At 41.4% G+C, this 14,295-nt stretch overlaps 1 long non-coding RNA gene across 1 annotated transcript in view; it reads left to right on the top strand.

The window, feature by feature from the left end:
• Positions 1–10,966, top strand: part of LOC117054998 — a 47,213-nt gene extending 36,247 nt beyond the window's left edge. Inside the window, exons 2-3 of the long non-coding RNA XR_004427561.1 lie at positions 7,872–8,056; positions 10,734–10,966. This is a non-coding gene — a long non-coding RNA (uncharacterized LOC117054998). The remainder of the gene's footprint in view (positions 1–7,871; positions 8,057–10,733) is intronic.
• The last annotated feature ends 3,329 nt before the right edge of the window (positions 10,967–14,295 follow it).

The following is a 14,295-nucleotide window of genomic DNA, read 5'->3' as shown; positions in this document are numbered from 1 at the left end:
AAATGGCTAACATACGGTTTGTTTGTTTTTAAAAAAATAATAATTAATGGATAGTTTTAGCTTAGATTGTACTAGGGAGTGAGTTGAAAACCAACTTTCTACATATGCTGTATATTAAGTTGAACCAAGTTAACGCCCTTTTCAATCGTTTTGTTGGTTGGGGTGGGGGTAGAATCTGACAGAGCTGCATTTAAGGGACATTTCAGCGCTGATTTTCATTTCTGTGAGATTAAAAGTGAAACATGTAACCACAAAGCTGGTTTATGTCATCCCCCTGTTGGAGCCAGCAGTAATGCCAAAAATTAGATATTTGATAGGTTTGTGAGAGAAACAGATGCAGAACGGATGCCATTCCCACAATTTTTGCCTCCTCCTTATCTTTAAGCTGGAAGGAACATTCCAGTTGAAGCGTTTTAAAAATTAGAAAGCCATAATAATACTCAGAGTAATAATAAAAGCATAACCCAAGTTAATTTAAAACTAATGTGGTTTTTGGTTTGTGTGCGTGCGTATTTGTGTGTAGACCTGTAAATCAGGAATGTGACTGTGAATTCAACCAAAGGGGATGGAGGAGACTCTTTCCTTGCTAATGTTCAGGATTGTGCAAGCTGGGCAGCTCAAGCACCCTCCATTTTGCAGCCTCATCTTGGAAGATTTGGGGGGATGTACCGTAAAGGCATAAATGAGGATGAACGAGGAAAAATTCCTCCCATATGCACACGCATCTATCCAATAAAGCTGGCGAAGGCAGAAAAGCATTTTAAAAACCTTCTCTATCTTTTTTTTTGTTTTGGAAGCAGTTTGTACATCCCTGTTCTTTCTACCTCCCCCCCCCTTTTTTTATTTCGTTCTGCCAGCTGTCTGCTAAACAAATCTAGCCAGGTGGGGCTTACAACCCATGACTAAAAAACTCACTAGTGCAGCTGTCCAGCTTGCCCGGAGGAAGAATTCAAACAAATGGCAGGAATGAAAAAGATTGGATTTGTTTTCAAGAAAGTAGCTACTGTACCTTTCTCGCTTCGTTTTTTTTTTTGTTTTGTTTGTTCCATTAGTTAATTCGCTGCCTCCTAAGGTTTTGCACGGAACAATGGGAAACCCACTCCCAGAATATATTTGGTACAGCTTGGATTTCTTTAAAATTTATTCCACATCAGCCTTTAAAGAAAAAAGAAAAAAAAGGAAAGCTGGCTGCCTCATGTGCTACCAAATGTAAAAAATAATCTGACATCTTCCCGAGAAATTGTGAGTAAGCTGCGCTGCAGCTTAACTAGATTTAAAAAATATATATTCAGCATTTGAATACATAACTAGTGAAGGGTGAGGAATGGTATTGTCTCCCTAGAAGCTGGGGACAGAACAGGCTTCTTTGCACTGCTTCATCAATCGACCTCAACTGTGATTTTCTAGTCAGCAAATGAGCACTCCATTTTCTGCGTCTGTGTCGAGCAATGCAAGAAGCTGTGCTGGAAACAACTGAATTGCCATCTGATTCAGAGTTTAGTCTAGGAAAAGACGATTAGCATGCAACTTACTGAGGCACCTTTTCATTTCCTTTACCTATGCTCCGATGCTATATTTTAAACTCTCAGGGCAGCGTGTAACTGCAGGAACTTCCACAGCTTAATCCTACACGTGTCTACTCGGAAGTAAGTCCCAAGAGTTCAATGGAACTCTCTCCAAGATGAGTACAGGGGTGGGCCCTCAATATTGTAAGAATCGTCATTTTAACCTAAAAAGCAAAGCAAACTGTTGTCCTTAAAATGAGGAAAGAGAGAGAGAAGAGATATGAAAACTTGTTTTCTCATCAAGGAATGCAGTGTCTGGCCATAAACTTGAACTAACTGCATTCACTAGACTGTAAGCAAAATCCCAATGTAAGTGTAAAATGGGGCAAACCTATGCATGTACACTTCATGCTTACATAGGAACTGTGTGCAAACAACCAAATAAATAGGTTGGGTGTGGAGTCTGCTACAGTTATTCTACATCCCTCATCCCCAAGCATGTTTACTGCTTCTCTGAACAAGGCTATTCTTTCCAGAAACTAGAATAAAGCTAACTTTTCCATATACACACAGATGAATTAGTAATATAGATGATCATATGAGTTTACTATGCTGGATGTAGGACTTTGTATTCATTCTTTTGTTATTCAGTACTCAGTAGGGAATACCCACATGTGAAAATCTGTTTCCACTCATTAGTGCCCTTTGCTGGATAATGGTAATAATAGTAAAAGCTCTGTCTGAACCCCAAGACCATCTCAAAGGGCTTATACAACCATTTAAGAGATTCTCAGATTTAAGTTATCTGTGAAACTTTGCAATGGTTCAGTAAATTATGAGAATACTATTTTCATATTTACAAGTAAAACTGTGGTTCTAGCCCTCATGGATTCAAACTTAACTTTTAGAATGTGCTGAAAAACTGCACAGCGGAACGAGTCCATTCTGATGTTCAAGTCCATATATAAGGGGTTTAGAAGGGTATTACTAAAGTGTCATCCCCTCATGTTTCATTGTACTGTATCCAGAAGAATCATGGTAGCCGAGCGGATTTTAGTTTGGCATTTCGGGTCCACGGTGTGCATATTTACGTGTTCCTAAATTCCATCTTGTATCTTTCCATACTGGTCCATAGTTCTGAGCATTTGTCCATCTCTTGTTTGATTGTATGTTATACTCCTGATACTAAGTATGGTGTAGTGGTTAGCATGTCAGATTAGGACCTGGGAGACCCGGGTTCAAATCCCTTCTCAGTCATGAAGCTCACTTAGTGATCTTGGGCCAGTCATTGCCTCTCAGCCTAACCTGCCTCAAAGAGTTGTTGTGGGGATTTAATTAGGAGGGGCAGAACCATGTATACCACCTTGAGCTCCTGGGTGAAAAAGTGCGGTATAAATGAAATAATAAGTAAGAAAGTAAGCCATTGCTTTGGACTGATGTATATGTTTGCTAACTAGGGAACATGTTTCTATAGATGTTACAGGTACTTCACATCATTAGGGTAGCCTTCACCCATTTAAAACAATTTAAGATACTTAGCCATGTCCATCGCTAGCTTCTGTTATGTAGCCCCTGCTGATTCACACACATGCCATACAAAGTTGCAATTCTGTTGGTCACTTATGAGAATGGCCCAGAGTGCTTCAAAGGTCATTCCTTAAGGTTAGTGATGAGTGATTCAGAATCTACTAGGTAATTTTAAGGTTCTTGGTAAGCACTAATAAGGTTTGTAGACCCTGTCGCCTGACCACTGCCAAATTCTCTAGAAGCCACGTGCTCTTTAGCCTTCTCTCTCTCATGGGCGTAGGAGACTCTCAGTGGCCATTTGTTCCTAAAATGCATCTCTTGCAACCACCAATCTGTTACAGCACTTTTGAGATAGAATAAGCCATTCTTTTCTGAAGTCCTTCTGCATATCTAGATATGGAGAATATGCTCTCCTGCAGAGAACAAATTGCTGTGAGCACATAGCAGCTGTGAGAGGGCAACAGGTCTTTCCCTTCCCTTCCTGCAGATGTAATTCAAGATGTTGGGGATAACCTTTCCAGCCCAGAGCAGTCTCTGCAGCTATCCGAGAGGCTGTCTCTCATTTTCTACTCCAGCAGGTGAGATTAAGAGGAAAGCTACTGGTGGCTGGGATTGAAGTGTACTTGCAGGGCTTTATTATGAGAAGGGAGGATGTAAATCCCTCCTGGGATGCCAGTAGACAAAGGCAACTAATCTCTGAAATAACACCCACACACCCACACCCACACACATACACACACCCACACCCCTTTTTGTAGTAATGCAACACATGGAAGGGTGTGGTGGTAAGGAATATAAGGGAGCTCAGCACCCTCTTTCTGTTGGTTCATGGTCAATTGTAGCGTTTGCACACAAGAAAAGCCTGCTGAATTCAGCCAATGGCCCATCCATTTCTGCATCCTGTTCTCACAATGGCTTTTAGAACCTCCCTAGCACTCTTCTTACCCAAAGCACTGTGGTTAGAGCATGGTGCTGATAACATGAAGGTTGCAGTTTCGATCCTTGTATGGGGCAGCTGCATATCCCTGCATTGCAGAGGGTTGCACTAGCTCAGGAGTCAGTAACCTTTTTCAGCTGTGGGCCGGTCCCCTGTCCCTCAGACCATGTGGTGGGCTGGACTATATTTTGGGGGGGGGGGGTGAACGAATTCCTATGCCCCACAAATAGCCCAGAGGTGCATTTTAAATAGCCCAGACACATTCTACTCATGTAAAAACACGCTGATTCCCGAACTGTCCATGGGCCAGATTGAGCAGGCGATTGGGGCAGCATCCAGCCCCCGGGCCTTAGGTTGCTTACCCCTGCACTAGATGATGCTCAAGGTCCCTTCCAACTCTACAATTCATTGATTCTGTGAAAGTTTCTTCAGAACTCTTACCCCCCAAAAAACACTCATTTAACCTATCCTTGCTTCCTTTCCTTGTATCCTCTGCTCCATTCTAACCTTGCTTCATTCTTAACACATCCTTTCTTCAGATTCTTCCTCCTTAGTCTTCCTTACTTGCTTTGCACGCTGAAGTTCAAAATTTCCTTGCAGGCCAATCTAAAAACACTTCTTCATCCCTGCCCAGACCTCAATCCGTTGCTGTGTGAGGGAATGTAGACCAGTCTTTGCCAACTGTGCTGGCAGAAGCTGATGGGAGTTGTACCAGGTTGGTGAATGCTGCTGTAGACTATTTATGTCCCTGAGCAACTGAACATCTTATACCATAGTACCAACTCAGGCTTTCCCGTCACAACTCAAATAAATGTGGATTACCCAACCTTGCATGCATCCCTTCTATTTTCTGAAACCCAAGGGAATGAGACATTTGGCCTCTTTTTGTCCAAACAACTGAATTAACTCATTGGCTGTATCATGTTAGAAACCCAGTCCAGAGTTCATACCTCTCACATGCTAAGTATAAGGGTTTCTTATATATAGGCGATATCAATGCTTTGGTAGGCTTCAGAATGCATAAAAATGCATGATTTTGATCTGAAAATTCCCAAACTGCCTTCCTGGTCATACACACTTTCCAGGCTTGAAATTCATTTAAAAAAAAATAAAAATGCACTCTATTTTTTTAAAAAAAAAGAAAGAAAAAAGAGAAAGATTTCCTTTCTCTCATCCTAGGGTTTTAATTCTGTTTTTGTGGGTTCTTATAATTATCTTACCAGCATGTATAACACATATTTCCCACTTTACAACTGTGGTAAATATAAATGCAGAAATTATACAGTTCCCCGAATAAAGGAGCAAATGGGAGAGAGAGAGAGATGAGGGGGAAAAAACCCCTCACCCTAGCAGGTCTTGAACCTGCCAGCAATCACTCCTACATGTTGACTATTATAGCCTGGCATACAAACAGTACATTTCCACATCACACAGGTGGAAGTGTGAAGCTGAGGCTCATTTAACAGTGTGAAGTTTCCCAATGTATCACAATTACAGAAACACCTGTGCTTCATAACTTTCTGCTGATCCACTGTGAAAACTCACAGTGCTTTTATTAACATAACCACCAATATGCTCTGTTTCCTACAGAACCCACGGTGCACTAGGCTCCTGCCCCCTCTTCTCTCCTTTTTGAATATACACACACACACACACACACACACACACACACACACACACACTTTTTATAATAAAAGTTTTTGCTTCATCTAGTCCTTGTGGCAAGTGTTCCAGCAGAGCCTGTGATGTATTGGCAATATGCAGCAACACACAAGTCTTTCCCACATAAGACCCCCGTCTTGGAAATGTGAGCAAACTGGCCCATTCAATAGATTTCTGACAGAAATAGCACTTTGCCCTTCGCCTTGGATGGGGGTGGGAGAAAAGTGACTTTAGTAACACCTTCTTCCTTGAAAAAAAGAAGAGGTAGGGCTGGGGGGGGCATTTAAGAAGAGCGGGGGGGGAGCTGATCTTGAGTGTCAAGAAAGGGCAGCAAGTTGTTACTTGATTTACTTTTGTTGTGTTTTTACTGCCAAGAAAGTGAGCCACTTGTGGAATTTTCTGCCTCAGGTGCCCAAATATCTTGACCAGCTTTGGATGCCATCAACCTTGACTCAGCCTCTGGACAGGGAAAGGAGCAACATTTGCTGCTCTAGCTCAGGCAGCAAAACCTATCTTGGTCCAGGCCTGACAATGGACAATCCCTCAGCAGTACGTATAATCTAGCTAGATCCTCGGTGGCAATCGTTAAGGGACAATTATACATTTGAACTACACAGGCAAGCTTAAAAGGCAAACAACAACAACAAAAACAAAAACCCTTTAATGTCATGAAGAGTGTTTCTCTCTGAAAGAAAATACGTTTCTCAACGTAGATAATCCCTTATTGTACCAAAGCAAATTATTCAAGCACAAAATTGTAATTTATTCATCATTTCGTTTGTTTGTTCTAGGCATTTGTAGCCTGGTCATTTATAGCCTGCTGGGCAGCAGGCCCTCAAAAAGGCTCTTCAGGTGTTATGTGAAAAAAGGGCAGCCCAGTCCCTTCAATCCTCAAAGTATGTGAGGAGCCTCCAGAAAGACAAGTACCCAACCACTACAGACAGCTGTGGTATCGGGAGGCAATGCAAACAGGGGTGGCTAGGGTGCTTATCCCCTACACTCATGCATACCTTGGCATGCTTACATTGGCTTGCTTGCCCATAATGCTTGGAGAGGGTTAAAGTGGCTGATAAAAGCAGCATTTTATATTCATTTTGCTTCATAAAATTTATACACCGCTTGATTGTAAAAAAAAAAAGAACCCTCATAGCTCAAAAACCACACAAGAAAATCAATAAAAATTTACAGCCATACTTTAAACATACAGAAGTTAAGATGTTAAAACACATTAAAATTACCTCAGCTTTCTAAGTATCTGAGGTTTTAGCAGGTGCTGAAAAGAATACAGTAAAGGTGCCTGCTTGATCTCAACAGGCAGGGAGTTCCACAGTGCAGGTGCTACACAGAGAGAGGTTTATCATCTTTAATAGTGTGTGTGTGTCGTCGTCGTCGTCCCCCCCCCAGTACCGTAGCATCACTGGATTTCTTTTTCATAGCTACCATATTTTGCACTGGAATTCATGATGTAAGAAGAATCATGGGCATGCAGGTTGTAGTCCTGCTGTCTACAATCTATCTGTTTTAAGATTACTAGAAAAGTCATTGTTGCAGGGACTTTTATCAGATGCCTGCAAGTTATTTATTTATTTATTTATTTAACAAAATGTATATATAGCACTTGATTGTTAAAAGAACCTCTAAGTGGTATACAAAACAAAAAACAAAAAACAAAAACCGCCTGTTTTTAACTCTTGTCTTTTATTGAAAAAATTACGGTTAGAAAAATAGAAAATATAGTTTTGGCTGTTGAAAAAGAGGATCTCAGGGAGCCTGCCAAGGGCATCGGGTTCTGCCCCACTTTGTGGGTGCTTAGCGGGGCTCAACCGGACCTGTCACGGCCTCCAGAAGGCCCGATGAGGCCCACTGTGGCCACAGGAAGGCCTACAAAGTTTGTGGAAGTGGAGGCCCCGGGCCAGTCGCCGCTATGGCACCGAAGAGCGGTAAGGTAGCGGGTGGGTACAGGCACCCACAGTCAAAATTTTGTGGGTGCCCAGACACCTAGGGCCCATCAGAAATGATGCCAGTGGACCCTGCCACCATCATACCTAAAAGTCACAATTATTCCCTTTATCCATCTATTTATTGTTTTAAAAGATGTGTTTATTCTTGTATTCCACTCTCACACCCAGTGGCCTAAGGGACTGATTAGCCCACTGATCAGTGCTGCAGAATCAGGTAACTCAGACCATTTGGATGCCACACATTTGCTTCAGATACTTTTTTTCTCTCTCTCTCTTCAGGTTTCCTGTGATTGAAGAGACATGTGTGAAGACCGTCCTAGTCCTTGCTGTTAAGATATCTTTATGGAGCAAGGTAGATCTGCACTGAAGATGGCAGGCAGAGTAGGGCAATCCTGGCCTCCAGCCATCTCTTCAGCCTTCCTATATATACCCTGTTATCAAACCATCAGGAAACAGGTCTACTGGTAAGCTCCATGGCAATATATTTCATACCAATTATGAAACTGAAGTCCTGCTTGTGCTTAGAAAAGATAAGTTACAGTGCTCGGGTACATTTGCAATACATGTTGATTGAACAGTGAAGACCAACTTTTCTTCCTTACCTGATGTACCCAAATATTTTTCCCCATGGACCGCTTGAAAATTGTCAATAGTCTTTGCAGACCACTCAATTATTATTCTGTCTGCTGTAGCAGTGATAATGGGGTGTGCTGGATGCTGGGTGGTTTTTAATTGCTTGTTTTAGTTCTGATATATTGCATTGCAATCTGCATTTCAGAGAATCCAGATTGAAATACAATAAAGCACAATATAAGAAATAAAATAAGCTGCAGAAATACAATCTGAAATCTTTGCGAATATTCAGTGGAGATGTGCTATGGGTTGCCTGAATGAAGCTTGTGGTTGACAGACCACAGTTTTGACACCCCTGCTCTAGAGAAGGCCCAGGAGCTCTAAGGCAGACATACAGGGGTACCACAGTGAATAAGTTGATGAGGGAAGCTGAAGACTACTAAGGTAAACCAATCAAGATGGTTGGCTGGTGGAATGGTCATAAGCTCAGTAGCAGGACACATAGTTTGCATGCGAAGAGTCCCAGATTCAAACCTTGGTATTCCCAGTTAAAAGGATCTCAGGTAGCAGGTGACAGGGAAAGTCTCCGTCTGCCTAAGTCCCCGCAGAGCTGCCACCAATCACAGTAGATAGTACTGGACTAGATGGGCAAATCACCTTGCAGATCCCTTTGTTCCTAAGCAAATCCCATAGTTCCTCCTCTTGTTCCCAGATCTTTGGGGGAAACGTATGACTGAGCATGAGGAAGCTAAGCCCGGAACATGAAAAGATTAACTTACGCCTATATGTGAGCAAAGAGTTTTTGCATTTATTTTGGGAACTGTGCCATTGTTCCGCACTATCTAATTCCATAAACATCTTTATGCAATGCTGAATCATCGCTACTGGAGAACCAACAACAATAGCCGCAAACAACAAAACCCAAATCAGAATAATTCAGAGCAGAGTATTTTCTTCCCCTAAACGATGAAGTATACATGGTAAAAATTACTGTTCAAACAGAGAAACTATGGGTGTATTCCCCAATAAATAATTTAATTATCATTAAAGAAATTCAAATGAAAGAATGACTAGCTACCTTCCTCCCACCCCCCTCTTAGCTATTGTTCAGAAAGCAGGTTATGAACACATTTAAAAGAGAAAAAGAAGAATAAAGCAAAGTTAACACCAGAACACTTAACGTTCCCAAAGAAGTTTCCTCAAATTCCTCCACAAACAATATAAAATAACAACCTAATAATTTTGTATCTCAATCATGTTCGGTAAAGAAGTCCTTTAGATAATTGGCACCGCCTCTGTACTAGGCCAAACTTACTTTTAAGTTACAAATACTCACAAAAGGTTTACATTATAAGGAGCTGCTTTGGAGATGTGCAGATTTAGTTTGTAAGTACAAAGTGAACATGCAAATTGCCTTATCTTGTGGGATTCACAAACAACCATCATTCAGATTGATTTAATACATAGCTTTTTATCTTTAAAAGTGTTAATTAGAAAATAGGGACAGTTCTCTGAACACTTAAGAGTAATAAATAGATCAAAACAGCATCCATGCCTCTGTGATGAAACTTCTGAAGACTTTATAAAAGGATTAATACAATTGTCAAAAAGACCACCGTATACATATTTAATAGTGCTACCAAGCTACAATTACATTTTTAGGACTCTATTTGCTAGTTTTTAAACACTCATTATACTAAAAGGGGGGGGGGGGATACAGGGAATTGAGTACACTATTTAGAAGAATTGGTGTTTTAACCAACCCATCACTTATCAAATTCAGCTCACTTTGAGTGGCAAGTTTTCACATTTTGAATATTTATGTGTTCTGCAAACAAGGCACACACACAATCATGGTTCTGTGTTAAGAAAAGCCTTTAATGAGACAGACCAAAGATCCTCCTAACCCAGCACCCTGTTCCCAACAGTGGCAATCCAATGTACACAATCAGCGCATGAAGGCAATAGCCCTTAATAACTCCAGCAACTGGTATCACATCTTTCGGCAGCAGATTTTACAAGCCATGCATTGTTTGGAGAAGTACCCCTTTGCCCTGAGTCTCCTTAAAGTTTCATTGGGTGACCCTGAGTTGTGGTTTTATGAGAGAGGGAGAAAACTCTTCTCCCCCACTCCATCACACACACACACACACCAATTTCTCCATACCACATCTGATTTCATTCACATTCTCTCTTCTTCTAAGCTAAAATCCTGAATCTCTCACCACTCAGCTCCATTGGTTGACCTCAGATTCTAGTATTGTGAAAGAGGGAGGAAAAATGTATTTCTACATATCTATTATGCCTCCCCCTTACTTACTTTTTTTTTAGAGGAGGGTTAAACTAAACAGACCCAAATGCTGTAGCCTTTTCTCCTGGAGAAGACATTCCAGCCCCACCCCACCCCCCCGTGATAATTTCTGTTGCCCTTTTGTGCACCTTTTCCAGCCCTATAATATTGCACACTGTATTCCAACTGCAGATGCTCCACATTTGTATAAAAGCAAAGTGATATTGACAGTTTTTATTTCTGAAACCTTTCCTAATAATCCCTTGCCTTTTTCACAGCTGCTACACATTGAGTCAATGTTTTCTGTGTTTCACCAAACTGGCGAGTTTTGATCATAAGAAAACATCCTTACAAGGAAGCTTGTTACTGCACAGTTGGTATCCAGTCAGTGACTGAGTTCAAGAACTGTCTCTTTTTAGATGGCAGGTGAGTACCACATGCTTCAGTCCTGCCTAACATAAAACAAACAAACAAAGCACTTCCTCTGTGTGTGGATAACTATCCTAGCCTTCTCTTTGTCTTATTCATTTCCCTTGACAATGAAATTATCCTGTGGGGAAGCACATGTGAGTCCTTATGCATAACTCTAATTAAACTGTCCCAAGAACTCCGTACTCATTACTTATCTACAGGCCTGGTGTCAGTATACATCACCTGTGGGCAGATTATAGAGCCCAAGGACCCAGCAAACCCCCGCCCCCCACTTTGAAACCGCATCTGTGTCTAAAAGCTGCCTTTTAAAATTTCCCACAATGTACCTGACATACCATCACCTGGGGGATTGTGGGAAATTTAGATGACAGCTCTCAGAATTCTTCATTCAGTACTGCCTGCTGCCACCACCACCAAACCAAAAGGAACAACGTCCCACCAAAAGAACTTTACAGAAAATCCCCTCCAATCTGAGGCCTGCCCCATTTTTCTTAATGTGTAACCAACCCTAACTTTGTGGTAAAAAGGTAAAGGGTCCCCTGACCATTAGGTCCAGTCTACTTTGTGGTAGATAAGACTAAATAAGAGTCTAGCACTCCATACAAGGAAGCTCTTGTCCTCAGAGGAAAGTATATGTCTAAGATGTTGCCAGTATCCTAGTTTGGACACAGCAGAATGAAAATGTTTCTGCATAAATTCATCCTAAGTATAATTTCCAGGGTTAGCTGCTGTTTTCAGATTGTTGCATCCAAAGCTGACTGGCTGTTTGCTCGTACATGTGATTGCAGTTTATAACATCTGCTCCCTGCCATTGCTAATAATCCAATAATAGCTTATTTGGCCTGCATGCATATAAATACATTTGCAGAACAGACAACTATTACAAAATAATGGGGTATGTTTTGGACCACCCTAAACAATTTATATATTTTTTTAATTCAGCTGTCAAATGGTGGAGAGCTCTCAACCCAGCTGGAAGAACCAGGATATGTTTCCAAAAGGGCACAAGAGGTCTAGCATTTAAGGGTCATGAAACCAGATCAGAAGAGCTGAGACAGATGAGTGATAGAAACGGAAAAAATAAGCTGCAAGACGATAAACATGGCAGCAAAAATGGTAAAAGCACAGAAAAGTTATGCAAGGAAATCTATCCTGATTTGCAAATCCCATACGATTTACAGTTAATATTTTCTTTGCAATGCGTTAGCACTTTTTCAAATTAGACTGTTATCATAGAGTGTTAACAAACACTTCTGGCATGGTAGAATGGCATTTGGATAGACGGCTGCCCCTTCATGATGAGGGAGGACTGTTATCTCCCAGTGCTTAAGTGTTCAAGGGCTTTGTGGTGGATAGGCCCAGAGGTTAGCACTCCTAATCTGGGTGAACAGTAATTGTAGTTAAGGGCAGATCAGTTAGCCCAACGGAAAGATAAGTTCTCAAGGTAACTGCGTATCATACTTGTTGCTCACTACAGCAAAAAAAAGTTCTGAGAACCGAGAGGGCACAGAGCTGGTGCTTCTCCCGTCATCCCCATTTACCATTATTCCTACAGAGACTCATTTTGCTGCAAAATTGCTTCCCTTCACAAATATTTTTCCTGCAATGGCCTATCAGTTGCCAAATTACATTATATTAAGGCTGAATATGTCCTGCTTTCCTTTTATACCAATTTACAGCCTTCACAGACAATGGCAGGGAGTTTGAAACGTGATCAACACAGGTTTCATTAATTTTCCATTCTTATTTCATAATTAAGAATGATTCTGAAGACATTGCCTGCAGTACTTCACAGAGTTAGGTGTTCTTACTTCATTGATATAACAATATTCACTTCTGGATTTAATTCTGGTTGTTTCTGAAGAACACTCCAGTCCATCCATTTTCTTTTATTTATTTTTTAAGAGTTCAACACACCATAGGTACATACCAAGGGTTAAGATAAATAGGGAAGGGACTATGAGAGTTGTTATGGTGTACCAGATATGGATACAAGTGGTTGTGTGGAAGGGGGCCCACCCATCTCTGAAGAGAGATTCCTATAATGGACAATGATGAAGAAACATACTCTGGGTCCAGACAATATTTCAGATTTACTCACATGCTTCTTCAAGCTGGTGCATACGATTAAAATTAGAATCACTGTCCTGTGCTGGGATATGCTATTCCTTTAAACATTCATTTCCTTTCGCTAGTTCCATTATGACTTCTTTCTCCTTTGCCACTCTCCCACCCCTGGCCCACTGAATAATAATGTCAGCATGAGAAGAACCCTTAGGTCTAAACAAAATTAATTTTCATGTTTTCCAAGTGATTGGGTTGATATTTCTGCAGATGAATTTGTAAAAATTGAAGTGGGCAAATGTGACTGTGATTATAAAGTGGGAAAAACTTGGTAATTAAGTTGACTTGAACTGGGTTGCGTAGAACCCTCATAATACTGTAATGACCCAGCAGTCATTGAGCCTGACCTCGTGCAGCTGATAGGAACCATATCTTCCATTAGTACCTGCATATTATCAATCCATATTTTAAATAGTATAGTAATGCTATTTGACCTGTACTGGATCAGTTTTGATTATTGCATCTCAGTATGTACAAACTGCTTGAAGAAGTGTGGCCAACCACCTGCTACTTGATCATCTTGGCTTCTTAGAGCTAGCCTTAGGGGATTGATTGGGTGGGTCCAGGGAGTGATTAATGCTTCAGCGGATGAGAGGGAAGAACTATCTGCCTTGAAGGAGACAGTGGTGTGCTGTCTTCTTAACAAGATCTTCCTGGACCTTTAGGTGCTTGGCAACTATCATCCAGTGGCGAATATTGAAGCTAAGTGGTCAAGAAGGTGGTGGCAGTCCAGTTTCAGGCATGCTTAGAGGAAACTGAATACTTGAATCCATTCTAGCGTGGTTGGAGGCCTGGCCTTGGCATTGAAAATGCCTCGGTTGGTGACATTTGTTGGGAGAAAGGGGGAGTGCCACCATGCTTGTTATCCTGGATGTAGCTCATTACAAGACTACCCGCCTCTTTTATTTTATTATTTGTTACTAAGAGTATAACTAGACCAACAATATGGTACCCTTCTTCCTATGTCTGCTTAACCCCTCCCCACTGGCCACTTGAGGAGTGGGAAAGTCCACAGTTGCCTGGGATCTGGTGTGAGGTCCCTCAGCCTTCTCATCAAAGGCCAGAAGTGGGGCATTATAGTAACCACCTCATGTGTCCACCTCTGGGGAGGTGAGCAATAACTCACAAGGTGTAAGTGAAGTTAAGTCTTCATTCAAAGAAACAATGCAGCTCAGGCCCAGTGAGCACAGCAACTCTTTCCAGTAGGTCTTGCCCCAACGAGGCAGTTGTAAGGACTGAAGGTCCCCACCTTCCCACAGCTCTCTAAGTCTCCTCCTGCCGGTT

This window comes from Lacerta agilis, chromosome 1 (assembly GCF_009819535.1).
Source record: "Lacerta agilis isolate rLacAgi1 chromosome 1, rLacAgi1.pri, whole genome shotgun sequence".
Classification (NCBI taxonomy): domain Eukaryota; kingdom Metazoa; phylum Chordata; class Lepidosauria; order Squamata; family Lacertidae; genus Lacerta; species Lacerta agilis.
Note: the sequence above shows the minus strand (reverse complement) of the source record. Positions and strands in the feature narration are given on the sequence as shown.